Consider the following 18639-nt stretch of genomic DNA (forward strand, 5'->3'; position numbering starts at 1 on the left):
GGGTGCGTGTTCCCGAGCACAAATGGGGCTGCTCCGGGTCCATCTCCTGACTGGGGGCTTCACTGTGGGGTCTGGGAGACTCAAAGGAGGAGACTTGTCCCGAGCTGAGCAGAGCCCAAGCCAGAAGTCCGCTCCCAGGAGCAAATGACTGAAAGTTTAGTCACATCTGGTTTCTATCACTCCGGTTTCATGTTTTTTAAAAATATATGTCTCAGATAAATGTATCACAGTACACTGGTTACCACTCACTAGCAGGTGTAGCTTCCTGACTGTTTTAGAAACCAAGGGGTCAATAACCGACTTTTAGACGACAATCTAAAGGTTCCAGTCCCCTCTCAAACGGACTGGGCAGAGTGAAAGAAAACAGAGTACTACACATTTCTTTTTCAGACACACTTTTGGTTGTACACAGGGACTACAGTGAAAGGGACTCCAAAAGAACAAGAAAAAGGTAGTCCCTCCTCAGGATTAAATGACTGAAATCTACATTCCACGTGGTACCATCGCAGGCCTGAGTAAACCAGGACTGTGGCCTGGGAGCAGTCTCAGCAGGACCGGCCAGGACCATGCCTGGCCGGCAGAGGAAGGGATGGGATCCCTTGGGTCGGGTCACCCCGTGTGGGCAGAAGGGGCAGCTCCCCAGGCCTGGAACGAGGGCCAGAAAGCCAGGCTGTGACGCCTGTCCCTGCTCGGGGCTGCACGGCTGCCACACTCCGCTGGGTTGTTGGATAAAAGAGTGGATCTGCACCTGCAAGCCTTGGGCACGTCCGTCCATGTAAGGCCTTCCTGAGAGCCAGGGTGTGAAAGTGCCCAGAGCAGCTCCTCAGCCGTCGGGCTGGGCACCTCGCCCCTCCTTCCAGCCATTCCCGAACGGCCGGAGCTGCAGGCTGAAACCAGTTCACACCCCTGCTCCTGAGTGGTCGAGGTCTTCGTCCTCAGACCATTACAAGCCCTTCTGCACCATTCTGTCCTGGATGCAGTGCCTGTCGTGAGTCCTCCTTCTGCTTGTGGGCTACAGCTACGTGGTCATGCCATCTGGTTCAGCTGGAGGAAAAAGGGGAGAGGTGGATCGGTGCTGTGCGGCCAGGGCTCCCGGCAGGTGGAGTTTCACGCACTCATGTAGATTCTATCACCCCATCCCTGGGGCAGAGAGGGGACCAGCTAGATCCCTACAGGTGAGCTTTTGGGCATCATCTTCTCCTGGACACCGAAGTGCTATTTCATTTTCACAGTTTGCACGAGTGACGTAAACAACAGAACGGGGTCTGCGGGGCGGGGCGGGGGCTCAGGCCTGGTGCTGCCCTTTGCACTGAAGACCGTGTGGTCGCAGCTGCCAGCACCTCTGTGGAGACCCGGGGCCCCTTCTGGGCGTCCACGGGTCTGACCCTGATGGTGAACAGGGGGAAGGATGGGCTTTCCTCAGTAGGCTGCAGGATCCCGCATCAGGGACCTTAAGCTCTCAGGTGCCTCCATGACCCTCCCTGTCTGGTACGTCCACGTCTCGGCCCCGGGTGCCTGGAAATGGCTCGCACATCAGTACGAAGAGGCACGCTCTGTGAGCCATTCCTGTGGCGCACAGGGGAATGGTCAGGGAGAAGAACGCCACGATAAACCTGTCCCTGGAGACGATGGCATCTGAGGAGGTGGAGTACAACAGCCAGGGGCGATCCCAGGCTCCTGGCCATCTCCAAAGCTGCAAGAGGCCAGCCAGCCAGCTGGAGCAACGTGAAGGCCACGGTCACGGCGGCACCGCTCTCTCCACCGCTGCCGAGATGCACACAGTCCACCGCAACTGGAGGGCAGGCGTGTGTTTCCCTGCAGGTCACCGGGCTGGGCCAAGGCCGCTCCACCGACTCAGGTCTGGGCCCCCTGCCTTGCTTTGGCCAACAGGACATTAGTAAACACGGTTCAGAGGCTGAAAGAGCCCTGTGCGCCGCGCTTTGTGCCTTCCCTCTCGCTGCTGACCGAGCCACGGCAGCGCAAGCAGCAGCCCTGGCCACAGCCCGTGGGAGTGGCCCCTGCGAGTCCCAGCTAACATGGCCACACCCCGTTCACAGAGATGAGCCGTCCCAGCTGCTGGCCTTCTGGATCACGAGCACAGAAACGATTACTTCAAGCCACTTAGTTCGGGGGTGGTTTGTTACACACAAATAAAGTTCTCATGCACTTCTTGTTTATTAACAAAAATAGGATGAAGCCCTAGAAGGCATCCCAGGAGTCTTTGATTTTTCCGTGTTGTCAACAAGCCCTGCTTTGGACCCTGTACTGGCATTTAGCCCTCAGGGAGGGCACTGGGCTTGCCTGGTAGCTGGCAGGCCCCAAAGGCGGGTTTTTCCTTTCCATCAGATAGCAACCTGAAGCAGGTAACTGGCCGGCTGCAGCACTTTCCCCTGTGGTTTATTTATGCTCCAGGCCACTGGACTCTCAGGGATGCTCAATTCTGTCCGATGACTGTGGGAAGAACAGCAGTAGCTAACAATTAAGGAGTGCTGGGCTGGGGTCTTCCCTTCTATTTGACTTTTCTTCCCCATTTTAAACTGGAGCAAACAGGCAGCGGTCCAGAGAGACGGCCTCAGGCCCCACAGCTGAGAAGGGCGGCAGCCTCACTTGACCTTGGAGAGCAGTCTTGGGGCCCCGGCCCTGAGCAGCTGGACCCCCGGGCCTGCCCATCACCCCCATCTGTACCCGAGTCCGCCTGGTGGACCACCAGCGCCCCAAGTGCATTCAAGAACTAGTTTTCTCTACCCAACCATTTTCTGTTCTGAGTAGAACCGCAGCCTCGAGTTGCTTATTCTGGGCTTCGATGTTGCATTTCCACAGACGCTTCTCATCCTGTGTGTAGATGTTCTCGGTGCAAGCGCTTAAGAGCCAGTGAACACAGACAGAGGAGTCTGCTTACTGCACGGCTCCACGAGGCTTTGAATGCTTGCACCGCCAAACCCACCGACCCACCACCACCGTAACCGGTCATCTGGACTCGCTTCTGCTCTCACCCAGGGCGCCCCTCGGGGCCTGGGGGCGTGACCCCACCCTCTCCTCCCAACACGCCCCGATCTGGCCCCGCACAGGCCGGACGCACCTTCGCGTCCCGCTCCCGGCGCGCCCTCCAGCGCGGGGACTGTGCGGGCCCCCGGCGGCCGGCGGGGGTCTCATGGGCGGTCCCCGCCGGGTACCCCCCACCCCGCCCTATGGCTCTCTGCGCCCCGGCTCCCCGTCCCGGATCCACGTCCCCGCTCCCCGTCCCCAGCGGACTACAGGAAGAGCCCGGCGCAGGGTGCGCGCGCGCGCCCGTGCTGCGTCGCGGCGCCGCTCCCCGGCGTGCGCGCGGCCGGCGGCGGGGGGCGAGGGGAGGGCGGAGCCGACACCGAGGGCGGAGGGTGGAGGCTGAGGCGGTGGCTGAGGCGGCGGCCGGTCTGGCCGCGCTCGGGGGCGCGCTCGGGGGCGCGCTCGGGGCCGCGCCAGGCCACGGGCAGCGCGCCGCAGCCCCGGGCGGCCGAGCGAAGCTCCGCGGACTCGCGGTCCGAGGCTCGGTGCGGCGCGGAGCGGAGCGGCCCGCGGCTGAGGTGAGGCGGGGCGACAGGGGCGGCGGGGGCGGCGGGGGTGGCGGGGGCGGCGAGGCTCTGGTACCGCGGCTCGACCACGCCGCCCAGCAGCGCGGGGCAGCGCCGGGCAGCGCCGTGGCCGCGTTTATGTAAGCGCCGCCGGGCAGGTGGTGAGGCCGCGCCGGGCGCGCGGCTCGAGCGGGACCAGTGCTGTCCGGAGGGGCTGTCCGGAGGGGCTGCGGGCCGCCTGGCGAGGGGAGGTTGCGCCCGGGACGGCCCCGCGTCTGCTCCCCGCGCATCTGCACGGGATGCTCTGCGCCGCGGGAGAGCGAGGCTGCGCCCCGGGATTAAGCTGCGCCCCGGGGCGCGTATGGGGAGTCCGGGGTTGAAGGGGAGGCTGCGCCCCGGGAGGGAACACTGCACCTCGGGATGAGGCTGCGCCCCCGGGAAGGCAACCTGCGCTGGGGACAGCACTGTCCTCTCCCCGGGAGTGCCGCTTCTGCTCCGGATGCGCTGCGCCCTAGGGAGGGAAGGCTGCGCCCCGGCACGAGGCTGCACCCAGGACGGCCCCCCCGCCCCCGTCCCCTTCGGGAGGGCACCGTGTCCGCGCGGGATGCCCTACTCTGCGGAGAGTGCACCCCCAGGGTGAGGCTGCGCCCACTGTGAGGCTGCGCCAGGGACGGCCCCGCGTCCCTTCCCGAGGGCGCAGTGTCCGCGTGGGATGCTTTTCGCCGCGGGCGTCCCGGGGCGGGGAAGTTCCCGCGGGTGCCGGGCGTCTGGAGCGATCCGGAACAGTCTGGGGCGATTGGGGGCTCGAGGTGAATTCTGACGTGTTCAGATCTGCGGTAGGAAAATTACCGGGTAGTGAATGGGTCTGGAGGAAGGTGTCAGAGTGGGCTGTTGACGCTAAAACGGGTTGGAGTCCCAGTTGACATGCTGGGGAACCTAAAATGTGTTCTAATTCCTATTTATATGTCGGAGACCCGCGGCGCCGTGTTTGGTTCGCACTTCGTATTTTTAGCCAGCTGGTTTGCGTTGTTACTTCTGATAAGGTTACTTTCTAATAGTGGTTCGCTTTCAGCCCTCGAAGTATAAGGAAAAGTGGCTTGGTGTCAGACTTGCTTCTCTACTCTTAGTGCCCTAATCAGTTGATGATCAGTAAGTTTTGCGATTAGAAATAGTTAATCCTCTTTGTTCTCTCTTAAATTTACCGTATGTTTTATTCCTTTGAAAGGTGCCACCTAGAGCTGCATTTTCCGAAACACTGGGTTGTGTTAAGAGCAGTCCTGGGCAGTGTCTTTTGATTGCCATCTTTTCTTTGAGGCTGGGATTCTTTTACCTTTTTGCTGAGGGTTTCCCTGAGGGGAAAGGGAGAAGGAAAATGCAGAGGTTGGCTGGTACCCTTCCTCCTGGGTGTGGGAGTTAGCCGCCCTCCTTGCAGGGTCCCTCCAGGGACAGGGTCCCCTCCGCAGGGTCACCCACAGCAGGGCTCATAAGTATCGCTGAGACTCACTGAGCTGTCTGGCGATCCTGCCCTGCCCAGGTGACGGCAGGGACACACACTCGGGCTCTGCAAGGAAAGCATTGTCTGTGAGCAGTGCCCCGTTTGATGTCTGAAGGTTCCTGGGACTGAATATATCCAGCTACACCTTCAACAAAATTTGAAGCTGTAGTTGGAAGGGGAAAAAAAAAGAGGCCTTTCTGCAGGGGGCAGTGGTGGAAAGAAAATTGGTCCAGCTCTGAGAAATTGATGACACATGTATCTCGAGATGCAGCGTGCTCATGAGGTCAGTCCTGGGAGGTGAAGAAAGGATAATTAGCGAATAACGGCTTCCACAAAAAACTTCTTGGCTTGTAGGCTACTTTAGTCCTCTGTGAATTTACATGTCTTAAAAGCATTTCAACTGCTTTTAGGTTGGAATAAAAAATTTTTTAAATTTATATTTGTCTGGTGAATGCACAAAGCAAACGAATTCATTTGGCAAAAGTACTTAATCCATGTCGTGCTGTGCTGGGCCCTCCCTGCTTTTGGCTCCTGGGATACAGTGCTGGACAAATTAGGCAGAGTTCAAAGAAGTTCAAAAGCTGGCAGTGTGTTTCATTAAACACTGTTACAGCATTACATTTTAAAAATAAAATTTAAAAACGTGTACCACTGAAATTTTTATTGATAGATTTGAAAGTATAAGCGTGCACACTGTACACTCAAAAGGTACAAACGCATAAGAAAACCTCGTGTCCCTCCATCCCTAGCTGATCAGTTCCCTGTAACTGCTGTGACCAGCTGACTGTGTATTGTCCCAGCAGTGGTCAAAATATATACACTGTTATATATATGTGTTAATATAGTTTTAAATATTTGCTGTAAGACAGTGCTGCAGTGAATATTTTTTTCTACATGGGCGCAAGCAAAACCCACTAATCATTTTTTATTACTCATCAGAATTCATTAGCTGTAAGCTTTATTTAAGTGCTGGGTTTTATTCTCTTGAATGCTCTGATGAGCTATGTAAGTACTTAGTACCAAGGAATTTATTTAAATAGGTTGGAGATAGTTAGAAAGTACATTTTGGAGATGAATAGGTGAAGTTATACATTTACCAGCGTATAAAAAACTTGTTTAAGAAGAATTGTCAGGGGAATTCCCTGGTGGTCCAGTGGTTGGGACTTGATGCTTTCACTACTGGGGCCCTGGGTTCGATCCCTGGTTCGGGAACTAAGATCCTATAAGCTGCGTGGTGCGCCAAAAAAAAAGAGTCAATCTTGGTATGAAACTGAAGAACTTAGAGAGGTCCAGTTTTATTGGAAAACTTGATCTTTTTGTGTCAATTTTCTAAACCACAGATTTCCAAACCTACAATTTGGTGTGATAGAAATGCTGCTGTTTAAAAACAAAACAAAACAAAAAACAACTTTTAGAAAGTATGTTCATAATACGTGAGGTAGGAAAGGCAAACAGGGACACTTTCGTTTAAAGATTGTACGTTAAAGTCATTTCGATGTCCTTGTTCCTCGAGCGCCTTTGGAGTTACGCTTCGTTTGGAGTGTGGACCGAGGTATTCACCTGGCCTTGCTGCCGTGCTTGACAACAGTTGGTCCCAGGCCATTAGGACCAAATTATCACAGTTTTTTGGTGGTCTCATTAGTACTGCCGGCTGCTCTCCTCCTGTATGTGTGTACAGTGTTCTAGGAGTGTGCCAAAAAGCGACTTTGTTTTTCAGTGTGTCTTTGTGGTGGATTTAAAATGTGAAGACGGGGCAGAGACTGGGGGGGAAGCAGCTCGGAGGGGCCTGGTATTTTTATGGGAAGTGCAGTGACACTGCTTGCATCTAGGGCAGACTTGTTTCGCTCATGTGGTCGCCCCACAGGTATTGGTATTTGCCATGTGCCAGGTACCGTTCTAGGTGCTGGAGGCGGGAGTGAACACAGCCAGGGTAGTTCCTACCCTCTGGGGGTTCACATTATGGGGGAGATGAGGATCATAAACCCCAGCTAAAGTCCTAAGTGCTGGCCAGAGAAAACCATAATTTGAAAAGATACATGTACCCCAGTGTCCATTGACAGATGAATGGATAAAGTAGATGTGGTACATATGCACAATGGAATACCACTCAGCCATAAGTGGTATATTTCATAAAAGAATGAAATAATGCCATTTGCAGCAACATGCATGAACCTAGAGGTTATCACACTAAGTGAAGTCCAAGAAAGACAAATATCATATGGTATTGCTTGTATGTGGAATCTAAAAAAAAAAAAAAAGTTACAAATGAGCTTATTTCCAAAACAGAAATAGACCCATAGACATAGAAAACAAACTTACGGATACCGAAGGGGAAAGGTGGGGGGGGAGGGATAAATTAGGATTTGGGGATTAATGTATAGACACTACTATGGATAAAATAGATAACCAACAAGGACCTACTGTAGAGCACAGGGAACTCTCCTCAATATTCTGCAATAACCTGTATGGGAAAAGAATATAAAAAAGAATAGATATATGTATGAATGAATCACTTTGCTGTACTCAACTATACTCCAATATAAAAAAAAAAAAAAGTCCTAAGTCCCAGCAGGGGCCAATCAATCTAGCAGGTCGGGAGGTCTGAGGGAGCTGGGCGCCACCTGACTTTATTAAAAGTCACAGCCTCAGGCCCAGGGTCCAAGCTTCCTGTCCTGGGCTGATAATAGCCCAGAGCCCAGTGTGGCCTAGGGGCGGGAGGGCTAGGGAGTGAGGGCAGGGAGTGAGCCCAGAGGCTGGAGGGCTGCCGCTTTTGGGAGCAGCCTGCTGGGGTATGGAACTTAGATGGTGATCTCGGCCTTACGAGGGCTGCCTACCTGCCTGCCTGCCTTCCTGGTTGACTTTAGAGTTTTGGACAGCAGAATGACGTGATCTGATTCCTCTTTGAAAAGAATCACTCCAGCTGTTACGCAGCTGCTGTTGTCGGGAGCCGTGGTGTGCCGGGCCATTTAAGCGCTCCACATACATTAATTAAAATCTCACGATTGTCTATAAGGCAGGCATGACTCTTAGTCTCCTGCCTCATATGTGGGTAAAGCTAGGTGCAGAGAGGCCACAGGTAAGTGGCAGAGGGAGTACTGCCCTGAGTGTCCGCGCCGCAGGGACGCTCCCCCTCCCCTGCCCTAGGCAGAAAGGGAGCATCAGGGGCCCACGGTGGCCCGCCGAGGCCTGGCACCAGGGCAGGCGTGGGGAGATCAGATCCCGCTTCGTCTGTAAGTTGCAGCATTAGTTTTTGTACTGTTAACAGGAAAATGTTGCCAGTTTGCCTGTGACACAATGCTTTCCGCTCACTTAGGTGTCCTTTATGAAAGAGAGCTTAGACTTTAAGCATATAGACTTTTAAAATCATGCCAGCCTTGTGCTTTCATGAAAAAGGAAAATGTGAGTGAAGTAAAGTAATGATAAAATGTCTTCACCTTTAGAATTTGGTTCCTCCCAATCAGCCCCATGGCATGGTCCGCTATGCTGTCACCCTCCCTTGCCGAGGTGGCATTTCTCACGGCTGCGCCACTGCTGTCTCTGGGACGCGTCCAAGCAGTGGATACACGATCCGCGAGTTTGGACGCTTTCTTGATCTACCGGCAGGTGTTAAGGAGAGGTTTCCGGTCCTTAAAGGATTTGTGGACTGACCTGTTGATGGGTCCCATTGCCCTGTCAGTCACGCCTCCTGGAGGGACGGCTGAGTTTGACTACTCAGAGCTCCTGCCCGATTTCAGAGTCGTGAAGATGTGGGAAAATGCGGGTCTTAGAACAGAGGCACTGCGGTGTGTTTTGCAGGCGGCCCGTCGGGGTTGCCAGTAGTCTCTGCAAGATGGGACAGCCCAGAGCGACCCCCAGGTCGCTGGCTGAGCAGGCTGGCGAGGCTGTGAGGTGGGGAGGCGGGCCCACGGGTGGGCGGGCCCGCGAGTGGGTCTCTGTCCTGTGCGCACCAGGCGTGTGAGCTTGCGTGCTTTGATCCTCCCGGGCTTCAGTTTTCTCTCCGGTAAGTTAGGAGGAGGAGCAGGACCTGGTCTTCTGGGGTAGGTGGGTCGATAGCTGAGCTAATGTAAAGGGCCTAAAATAGTACTTCTCTAATGGTGCTTAGGAGGGCTTCCTTTGGCTCGAGAAGAGGTTGGGGCCAGATATGTAAATTTGGGGGTCATCTGTGTAACTGCTGACGTGTGAGACCGTAGGCTGGGCTGTGGGTGTCCATACAGAAGAGCAGGAGGGTGCAGCCTGAGCCCGGGGGCTTTGGGCAGGCGGTCCACAAGAGGGGGAGGGCCCTGGATTTGATAAGAGGCGGGTGGCCTTGCGGCGGGGAGGGCTGGGTGGAGGGAGGGGTGGAGAGCATCGAGCGTGGAGGATCCTCTGGAGGAGGACAGGGTAACGGGACAGAAGCCGGAGGGTTGTGGACTCAAGGGAGTTTTTATTTTTGATTTTTAAATGAGAGTGATTGTCATATGTTTTGGGCTGACAGGGATGATCCCGTGGAGAAGGACAGATTTCCAGTGCGCTGGGAAGGGACAGTTGCAGGGGCACAGTCCTTGGGACGGTGAGAGGGGTGGCCGGAGGCAGGAACGAGCAGGACTTCTGTGCACGGGAGCCTCGATGCACTTCCAAAGTATTTCTAAGAGACATGCTGCCCCTCTGCAAGGAGGGCATAAAATAAAATATAATTTTGTGCTCAGTCCAGGAAACTTGGGAATTGTGCTGTAGGACTTAGGATCTAGTTTCTTATTAGCTTCTGGTGCTAAACACACCTTGGGGCAGCCTTACAGAAAGATGCATGTGGAAATAGCGTTTTTCTTTATTTAAAAAAACCTCACTCGTCTCTAGACGTATCATCAGCTTCACTAGGAGTTGGCACCCTTATTCACCAAATTTAGTGCTACTCAGAGGACTAAGCAGACTTGGCTCCTGGTTAGTGCTTCCTTTGTCTTAAAGCTCTGGAGGGAAATGCCAGTTTTGCATCCAGGACGGCTGCCCCCACCTCCTGGGAGGCGGGCGGTGTTGCTTTGGGCCCTGCAGGCTTAAGCCCCATGGGGACCGCGGCGCTGGCTTCTGGTTGCCTGGTAAAATGGTAAAGCGTCTGCCCTGCATGCCAGTTCATACTGCTTGTGGTTATTTGGGTTTTTTTTTCGGGTTTGGAGTTCCGAACCATCAGCCTTCTCTGTAATGGAGTCAGCAGGATGAAGCGCACGGGGCCCCCGACCCCTTGCGCTCCAGCCGCGCGGTGGGCTGGGGGGAGCTGGTTCCCACTGCTCTGCCTGATCACGTGCCCCTGCCCCGCGTGGATGTGGACAGGTTTGGCTGAGGGCCTTCCCTGGCCGGATGCGGGAGGCGGGAGAGGTCTCTGCCCCGGGGAGCCAGCCTTCCCTCAGGGCGGCCCGGCCAGGCGGGGCGCCCACGTACTGAGCCAACGTGGAGGCCGCTTATTGGAGTGGCCTCTGTCGGGGCGTCCGTGGGGATGCCAGCTTTGCGGGCTCTCCTGGGCCCAGGAAGGGCTGGCAGCAAGGGGATGAGGGGCCCCGGAGTGAGGTGGGAGGCCCTGGCGGAGGACAGGGCCTGGTCGGAGCCGTGCTGGGCGGCTGGGAGGAGAGAGCAGAGGTGTGGGCTGACGGGTGGGGTCCAGGAGATGGGGGGCCTGGAGGGTTAAGAAGGGCTCTTCGAGCTGTGGCTGCTGAGACCAGAGGGATCTGAGGTGGGGACTCTTATCCCCCGGCGTGTGGTGTGCAGGGTGTTTATTTTGCTATATACTTATGTGTGGTCTGTCAGATACATCATGTGTTGTTTGTGAAGCGCGGGCACACGTGTGCTTAGCTTCTGTTGGGTAGGATTCGCTTCCGTCCGGCATTCCTCGCAGTCCTCCCGGTAGACGCTGCCCTGTGCCTGCTTTTCAGATCAGGACGGACAGAAGAGGCTCAGTAACCCCCTGGAGAGTGGGATGATATCTAGCTGACCTTGGTCAAGACCTCGCTGCATGCCAGCCGGGGTGGGATCCGCTTGGTCTAGTTCACTTCCGATGATAACCTTAGGACGCCGCCTCGCGCAGCCATCCTCACCCCCTTCTTACCTGGCTCACCTGAGCGGCTGCCCACAGCCTCCCCCCGCTGCCGTCTGTCCAGGCCCAGGCCTTAACTGGAGGCTCGATGAGAGCCCTGCACCTGCCCTCATCTCAGAGCTGTCCTCTCCCGCCGCCCCTCTGGCCGCCCCCCCCCCCCCCAGCCCTGGGGCCTCACCTCCGGCTTTCTGGCGGGCTGCACTCCTCCGTACCCTCCCCTCCCCCCACCGGGTGCCCTGTTGTCCGTTCTGTTCATCTGCCCTCTGTACCCACCACTCCCTCCCTTTCGTCAGCCTGCCTGGCAGAGTGGAAGCCTCAGGAAGGCAGGGGTCTTGTTCTGTCTTTATCCTCAGGGCCCAGAACAACGACTGGCAGGTAGAAGGCACTTACCACCGTTTGTTGAATGAATGAATAACTCTTTCTTACTTTTAATGTAGGCAGTAGAATCTGAACTGAGGCTGCTTGCCTCTGAAAATGCGTCTTTTCTGCCTGAGCTACTGCACCCCTCCCCCCACTCCTATTGTACTTGGTGAATCAGTCATAGATTTACGCCCCATATGTCTGCGATATCTCCAGATTTCTGTGCTTTTCTCTGTAGAACAGAAACATTTACAAAACATTCAGAATTGCTCTAAAACTATAAAGTGCAGTATAGCAAATTAATCTGTTGAAAACAGTCCTCAAGTTGAAAAAAAAAGATAGCTCTGTTCTGTTAACCGCTTTTAGGTGACATGTAATTGAAACGCGTTGTCTTAAGAAATAACAGTACCTGTTGCAGAGAAGTAATATTCATAACTACGTCTTGGGGAAAGTGAGAATACTTTGAATAATTCCAGAAGGCGTCAGAAAAGCAGCCAAATACAATAAAAGGATTTAAACATTGGAAGGAACGTAGCTTCACAGCTGTTTGGTAGGGGAGCCAACAGAAGAGCTGGCTGGAAATTGGGGCACTGGGCCCTTCGTCCCAGCCCAGCTCTGACCTGGTGGGCTGTCCGCTGCAGGGTCCTCGAGTGTGAAGGGGGTGGTCTAGTTGGTGATGTCCAAGGTCACTCCATTTCTAGAGGACTGTTGTACATAGGAGTCGAAAAACAAATTCTCAGTGCTTCGAGGGTCATTCAGTCAGATGTCAACAAATATTTAACCTCCGAGCAGCCCTGTGTGAAAAGCACGCGGTGCCGGTCACTGCGGCGGCTTTGGGTGCACAAGAGGCTGGCCTCGGCGCAAGGTGTCCTGTCACCTCCCTCTGGACCCGCAGCTTTCCCGGAAGAGGGGAGCAAGGTGGGCCAGCAGGCGGGGCCAGGGGGTAGAGTAATGGGCTCTGGCTTAGGGAGAAAACACCAGACCCCGGGGAGCCCGACTGATCCCTTTCTCTGGTTTCTTACTCTTAGGGGACGAGCCTGTGTTAAATGTTGAATTAAATTGGGTTTGCAAGTCTCGAGCTTGTCAGAAACGAGTAAAGGTAACGCAGTAGTAGGTACTATTTCATCAGCCCTCTCGTGTCCGGGAAGCGTTAGAAACTGAGGGCGTTAACACACACGTTGGGCAGGTGGGAGAGTACGGTTCAAAGTTGCTTTGTGTTTGCGCCTCTTCTCACGGGCCGTGCTCACAAGTCCGGTTTCTTTTCTCGTTCTGGTTGCCAGCAGCCCAAGTTCCCTGCCGCTCCAAGTCTTCCCTCGCTTAGGGTGAGTGATCTCCCTGAGGAAGGAGTTTGCTCAAGGACGTAGGGCAGCTTCTCATCACCCGCGTGGGGCCGAGAGACGGCACGGTTCGCAGTTCCCGGTGGGCCGCCGTCGCCTCCCGGTGCCCAGCTCCCTTCTCTCAGCGCCGTCCTGGCACCTGCTCAGGCTCCTTTGCTTGGGGGTGAGGTTTTGTAGGTGTCAGGTGGGCACAGCCTGCCTTGTCCGCGTGCTGTGGCAGCGCGAGGACAGGGGACTGGATTTCTGGCTTCTGCCTTAGGAAGGGCAACTCACCCAGGGAGATATGCCCAAGAAGGGGCGGGTGGCGGCTGGGCCTCCACAAATGCAACCCCTGAGCGCTCCGTGAAGGAGGCTGGAAAGCATAGTTCACGCAGACACTCGCCTGCTGTAGTCTGAGCACGAACAGCTTGACGTCCGTCTATGGAGGTGTAGGTCCAGAGGCTTAGGTGCTCGGGCCACAGTTTAAATAGCAGTGGTGTGGCCTGTCATGTCTGCTCTCTTCTAGGTGTGAATGAAATTAATTACATCAAATGCACATTTATTCGTCTTGATCATTTTGAAGTTGATTCCTTTTCAGAATAGGAATCTACCCAGAATAGTAGTCAAAAGGAATCACTGTTCTGAGTTGGTCGTCTGTGTTAGGTCATATGCCTGTCATGATACAGTGTTCTTTTGGCGGGATACCTTAGAGGATTATCCTTTCTTTCTTAATATATTAAAACTTCATTTTCATTAAAAAGCTATCTAAACGTTTAAAGATCCTCGTGTAGTGATTTTTTAAATTAACAGTTCCAGGGCAGTAGCAGCACAGGCAGTAAATAGTGAAGACTCACTTGCTGCAGGTAGAAACTGGTACGGGGGTTGAGGCTGAAACCCTAATCCAGGAAGATGTGGAGTTTGTAGGAATGAACTGTAGGATGTCAGAGCTGCGAGAATTTAGGGCCACAGAGTTCAACTTAGATTTGACCATCAATGAAATCCTATGGAAAAAAACCTTTTCCATCAAGTGTCAGCCGGTTTTTGGAAGTGATAAGATGACCACCTCTGTGTCAGGACCGCTGGCTTGTGGTCCTTCTGAGTAAGTGGTCCGGTGTCAGCCACATGCAGACCAGGCTTACATCCACATCTTGTGGCGCCTACTCTGGGGTTTTTTCCTCTTTGTATTTTACTGGTGTCACGTAGTAGATGGTTTTCACCCACGTGCACATGAATGAGAGACGTATTTGATCATTGCACAGCGACGCTTTCTGTTCTTTAATTTTATCCTCTAATGAAACCGAGGGTATTGATGATGTTTCCAAAGGAAGAGCAGGTATTGTGTAAACCAGCCCAGCGCCCCTTACATTCTCCCTCAGCGATCTGCCCTGGGCGTGCGCGGCACGGGTAGGAAGGAGCCGGACTTGATGAATTTCAGCGTTTCTCACCGGAAGCCTTGCTATAGGAACGGGAGGGCTTTGCCTATAGTTAGTCAAGACTTTGAGCCACGCCGCAGCCCGGGAAAGGTGTGCTGGATTTGGACTCGTGGGGCAGAGCTCTGCTGCGAGGGAGCCGTGCTACGTGCCCGCGGCCCTGTCCACGGCAGGCGTGTGCTGTTCACAGGGAGACCCCCCCGCCCAGGTGCCTGCCCAGCCTCACGGGTGGTGGAGGGAGACTATAGAGATGGTGCGGACGGTCAGCCCGCGGTCCGAGCGCCCTCTTTGAGTGCCCGGGAAGATGTGGGCAGGAAGTGCAGCTGGGGCGGGCACTGGGGGAAGCTTTGTTTTCTCTTGCTCGAGAAGCTACCATGAGATTCACCCTCAGTAAGTAGAGAAGTCAGCGATTTTCGTGCATTTCTAAGCTGTGCGGCTGTTACCACAGTCCAGGTTTAAACGTTTCCATCACCCCAAAATGCTCCTTGTGTGTGCTTGTGGTAAATTCCCACTCCACCTCCAGCCACTGGCAGCCGCCGATCTGCTTTCTGTTTCTCTGGAGTTGCCTTTTCTAGGCATTTCATGTAAATGGAATCGTGCAATATGCAGCCTGTTGAGTCAGGCTTCTTTCACCTCGCATAATGTTTTTGGGGTTCGCCCATGCCGTACGGTGGATCAGTAGGTATGGAACCGCTAGGTGGTGTTTTTGGGGGAGGCTCCGAGGAGCTTCAGTTCTTTATGTCTCAGCGCAGAGAGAATTCAGTGAGAGGCAAAGTGATAGATAAGAAGCGATTTATTAGAAGAGGACACTTGTGAGTCTTACAGGCGGGTGGGCGTGAGGGTGCGGTGGCCCGAGCACTTAGTGGGCTACAGTTTTATAATCAAAGGAAAAGTGGGAGGGGGAAAAGACCGCCTTCTTCCTCATTCTTGAGAAGACGTCACGCTTCCATCATCAGCTCCTCCTCCAGGTTGCACTGGGGAGTTTTCTTGTCTCTACATGGTCGGGCCAGGACTGTCATGGTGCAATGGAAAAATTATTTCAGGTCTCAGTACAATCGGGTCTGAAATGTCACCTTTCCATAAATTACTGTTTTTTATGTGTGCAGAGAGCATGTCTTAGGGGTCATTAGCTTACTGGGGCCATTAACTTGCTGAGCTTGTTGGGCAGCATGTGGGTCTCATGCCACCATTGTTTTATTGTTTTGAGGCACGGCTCACGCTTCTGTTACATGGTTTTGTGGTTGAGCAAACCTGCTTTCTTGACTGATCGTTAACTTACTGTTGTCTCCCAAAGCCCCCTAAAGTTCCCTGTCTGTCTACAATCCCCTAATGGCATTTCTGAACGATTTGATTATCCTCTTCCATCCCTATCAGTTTGTTCCTTTCAGTTGCTGACTAGGACTCTGTTGAGTGGGGGTCACACACCTGTTTTAGCTCTTCGCCAGGGACGGGCATTCGGATCGTTTCTGCTTTTTGCCTCTGTGACAAGTGCTGCTCTGAGTGTGAGCGAGCACATCTCTGTGGACAGGAGCTTGGAGTGGGGCTTAGAGTGACGGCATGTGTGACACTGACAGCACAGCTGCTCGTGGGACCCCTGGGCACGCTCTCAGGTCTGTCTCCGCGACGTACCCTGCATGTCTTGAATAGTGTGGACCTGTTACTTGCGGGATGAAATACCGTGGACCTGAGGTCCAGCACAGGCGACCAGGGTTTCTAGTGGTGACGCCCTCTGTGCTCAGTATAGGACAGAGGAACTCTTCCCCAGTATTCGGTTTTTCCTTTCACTCATCAGAGGAAGTCAACGAAGAACTATTAGGCGTGTTAAAAACCACACTCAGCCTGCAAACTCCATGTGCTCAATGCTTTGCCCCTGCAGTTCCCTCCTAGGGATTCGGCCTGAGGACACGCCTCCAACAAGATGAAAACACAGATGGAAGTGACCTAAATGTCCAGTCAGGGGCGGGTGGATCGACTCTGGGTGACCACGTCACAACGAGCCGTGTGGAGGGGTGGGTCTCTGGCGATTTCCAGAACATGCGGGAAGGGAGCAGGGCTCAGTGCCAGAGGTGTCTAGTGAGCTCCCTTCACATGAGAAAACACGCATATCTGTGCCTCCATGCAAAAGGAAAACAGGAAGGAGAATCAAGGACGAAAGGGATTGGGCCCTGCAGGGGTGGTGGTGGGGCGCTGGAAAGGAGAGGGGGGCACAGGTGGCTGGAGAGGTGGGCCTGGGGCTTCTCAGTACAGCCCGACTCTGGGAACCGTGGACCCCAGAACAAAATACATGAACCTCAACCAGGACTGGGGGGACCCAGAATGGGATAGAGACAGAACCAAAGCTCAGTATAGGACAGAACAATAACAGAGCTACAGCAGGGGTGGGGTGGGCAAGAGAAGAATCAGCTGGGTGTTGGAAAACAGTACTTTTCTAGATTCTGTAAAGCCACAGACAGAAAGGGCTGCACACAGTACTGCCCAGAAACTGTCTGTTTCTCCGGGGGGTAAGGTTGCGTTGCGGACGTGTTCATAAGGATGGAAAGTGAGTGTGTGGCGGGAAGAAGTTGCAGACGAGGGGAGGGGACAGAGGAGCCCGGGCACTGGGCTGGAGCCAGGTGTCAGTGTGCACCGAAGTTTTGAGTATTTGTCCATATGCCAGACGGTGCAGAGACACAGATGTTGGTGCTTAGGCCGCACAGCTCCTTACCCAGTCCCCCGAGGACACCCAAGTGCTTTCTCTGAGCAGAGAAGAAGGGGTCCTCCAAGAAGATGCGACTGGACCCCCTCATGGGACAGGGAAGAGCTCAGAAAGGACGGGGCCACGTGGGCGGGGAGAGGGTCAGAGCTGGTGGCTCTGAGCAAGGACTTGGGTGACAATGGTGTTGGCTTGTAATCCGTAGAATAAAGTAAACGTCCATCACTCTGCTGATATACATGAATAACGATCAGTAAGCAGGGAGAAGGGGAGCCAAAGAATCCCAGTTACTCAACGCGAAGGAAGGAGGAAATAGGCGATCACCGTGAGGCCGACCCCAGGGCGATAGTTACTTTAGGCGGGACCGGGACTGGCGCTAAGTTAGTGAATGAACGTTTGAGGAGAAACAGGATATTTTTCTAGTCTCAGAGTTATCTCTTCCCCAAGTCACTTATTTATTGAAAAGGGAAAAGTAGTAACTTTAGAGTGGAGAAAGCCAGCAGACACCACCTCACCCAGGAGATCGATGTGATAAGACAGGTCACAGTCATAGCTTCATAGCTTCTCCCCGACATGGGCATGGGCACAGCGTAGGCACGAGGAAGCGGCAGGCAGACCCCGGGAGAGGGTGTCCCAAAAACACCTGGCCAGGGCTCTTCGCCGTCCACGTCCCGAGAGACGGGCTTGGAGGGGCCTAAGGAGACACGCCAGCGAAATGCAGTATGGGCTTTCGAGGGGGTCCTGGGGCAGACAGGATGTTAGTGGGAAAACTGGTGAGATTGCGGTAGTGGAGCTCATGGTATTGTCCTGACTTTGATCATTGTTCAGTGATGCCATAGGCAGATAGCTAGTGGGAAGCAGCCGCATAGCCCAGGGATATCAGCTGGGTGCTTTGTGACTGCCTGGAGGGGTGGGATAGGGAGGGTGGGAGGGAGGGAGGCGTAAGAGGGAAGAGATATGGGAACATATGTATGTGTATAACTGATTCACTTTGTTATAAAGCAGAAACTAACACACCATTGTAAAGCAATTATACCCCAATAAAGATGTTAAAAAAAAAAAAAAGATGTGACCCTTAGGAGAAGCTGGGTGGGGGCTACGTGGGAATTCTGCGCCGCTGTCCACTGTCCCCACCCCGCCGCCGCCGTCTGAGCTCTCCTGGACTCTGCCTCGGAGGGAGGGTTCAGCGTTCCAGGGAGAAGCACTCTCTTGCCTTCTCACTGGAATTCTGGCCACCTCGAGCCCCGGTGTGGAGCATTCTGGGGACAGGCGTCCTGCACCCGTGGCGCGGAGGGCACGGTTCTTCCAGAGGGGGCATGAGAATCTCCTGGACCCGGTGGGAAGAGGCGCTGTGACCAGAGGCGCAGGACCTCGCACATGGCTACGGGGGCTTTCCTAGGTGTCCTTGGTCTTTTGATGTTATTATTTTTTTCCAGAGAGAAATTTTAAATTTTTATATATTCAGATTTATCAGTCTTTTCCTTTACGACTTGGGTTTTGAGTCCTGTCTAAGAACACTTTCCTATGTCGGGAGTCATTCCTCGTTAATTTCTTTCAGCAGTTTTATATTCTGTTTTCCACATTTAGCCTATTAATCTGTGTGAAGTCTGTTTCTATACAGTTTGAGGCCAGGATCTAATATTTTTTCCTGTTGGCTAGACAGTTGCCTCGGTCACTGCACGGTCTGGTCTGCCCTTTGCTCAGCGACCAGAAATGCCACTTGTATCCTTGCCTAAA

General features: G+C 54.0%; 1 protein-coding gene across 5 annotated transcripts in view; it reads left to right on the forward strand.

The window, feature by feature from the left end:
* The first annotated feature begins 3456 nt into the window (after positions 1-3456).
* ADARB1 (adenosine deaminase RNA specific B1) overlaps positions 3457-18639 on the forward strand; it is a 115552-nt gene continuing 100369 nt past the window's right edge. For all 5 annotated transcript variants that reach the window (XR_009540838.1, XR_009540837.1, XM_060151085.1 and 2 more), the window contains exon 1: positions 3457-3563. The gene's annotated coding sequence lies outside the window, so the exon portion shown is untranslated. The remainder of the gene's footprint in view (positions 3564-18639) is intronic.

This window comes from Lagenorhynchus albirostris, chromosome 5 (genome assembly GCF_949774975.1).
Source record: "Lagenorhynchus albirostris chromosome 5, mLagAlb1.1, whole genome shotgun sequence".
NCBI lineage: Eukaryota > Metazoa > Chordata > Mammalia > Artiodactyla > Delphinidae > Lagenorhynchus > Lagenorhynchus albirostris.